The following is a 1078-nucleotide window of genomic DNA, read 5'->3' as shown; positions in this document are numbered from 1 at the left end:
CCTCTGGTCTGATGAAACAAAAATATAACTGTTTGGCCATTATGACCATTGTTATGTTTGGAGGAAAAAGGGGGAGGCTTGCAAGCCGAAGAACACCATCCCAACCGTAAAGCACGGGGGTGGCAGCATCATGTTGTGGGGGTGCTTTGCTGCAGGAGGGACTGGTGCACTTCACAAAATAGATGGTTACATGAGGAATAAAAATCATGGTTATTTTGAAGCAACATCTCAAGACATCAGTCAGGAAGTTAAAGCTTGGTTGCAAATGAGTCTTCCAAATGTACAATGACTCCAAGCATATTTCCAAAGTTGTGGCAAAATGGCTTAAGGACAACAAAGTCAAGGTATTGGAGTGGCCATCACAAAGCCCTGACCTCAATCCTATAGAAAATCTATGGGCAGAACTTAAAAAGCGTGGTGCGAGTAAGGGGGCCTACAAACCTGACTCAGTTACACCAGCTCTGCCAGGAGGAATTGGCCAAAATTCACCCAACTTATTGTGGGAAGCTTGTGGAAGGCTACCCAAAATGTTTGACCCAAGTTAAACAATTTAAAGGCAATGCTACCAAATGCTGATTTAGTGTACGTAAACTTCTGACCCACTGGGAATGTGATGAAAGAAATAAAAGCTGAAAGAAATAATTTTCTCTACTATTATTCTGACATTCCACATTCTTCAAATAAAGTGGTGATCCTAACTGACCTAAGACAGGGAATTTTTACTGTGATTAAATGTCAGGAATTGTGAAAAACTGAGTTTAAATGTATTTGGCTAAGGTGTATGTAAACTTCCGACTTCAACTGTACACACTCAAAAGAGGAACCTGACGAATAACTTTCGACGAATAGCAAGAAAAGTAGGACAGCTATACTGTACATACAAACAGGATTGTAGCGGTGACTTCGCGATCATGTCACCTCCAAAATGTATTTCCAGACGTGAGATGCTCTAGAGCTGGTACTGTTTATTACACTGTTAACACCGACCCATAACCCTCTTTTCTGTAGATCTGGTACTGTTTATTACACTGTCAACACCGACCCATAACCCTCTTTTCTGTAGATCTGGTACTGTTTA

This window comes from Oncorhynchus tshawytscha, linkage group LG07, assembly GCF_018296145.1.
Source record: "Oncorhynchus tshawytscha isolate Ot180627B linkage group LG07, Otsh_v2.0, whole genome shotgun sequence".
NCBI lineage: Eukaryota > Metazoa > Chordata > Actinopteri > Salmoniformes > Salmonidae > Oncorhynchus > Oncorhynchus tshawytscha.
This window is presented reverse-complemented; position numbering follows the sequence as displayed.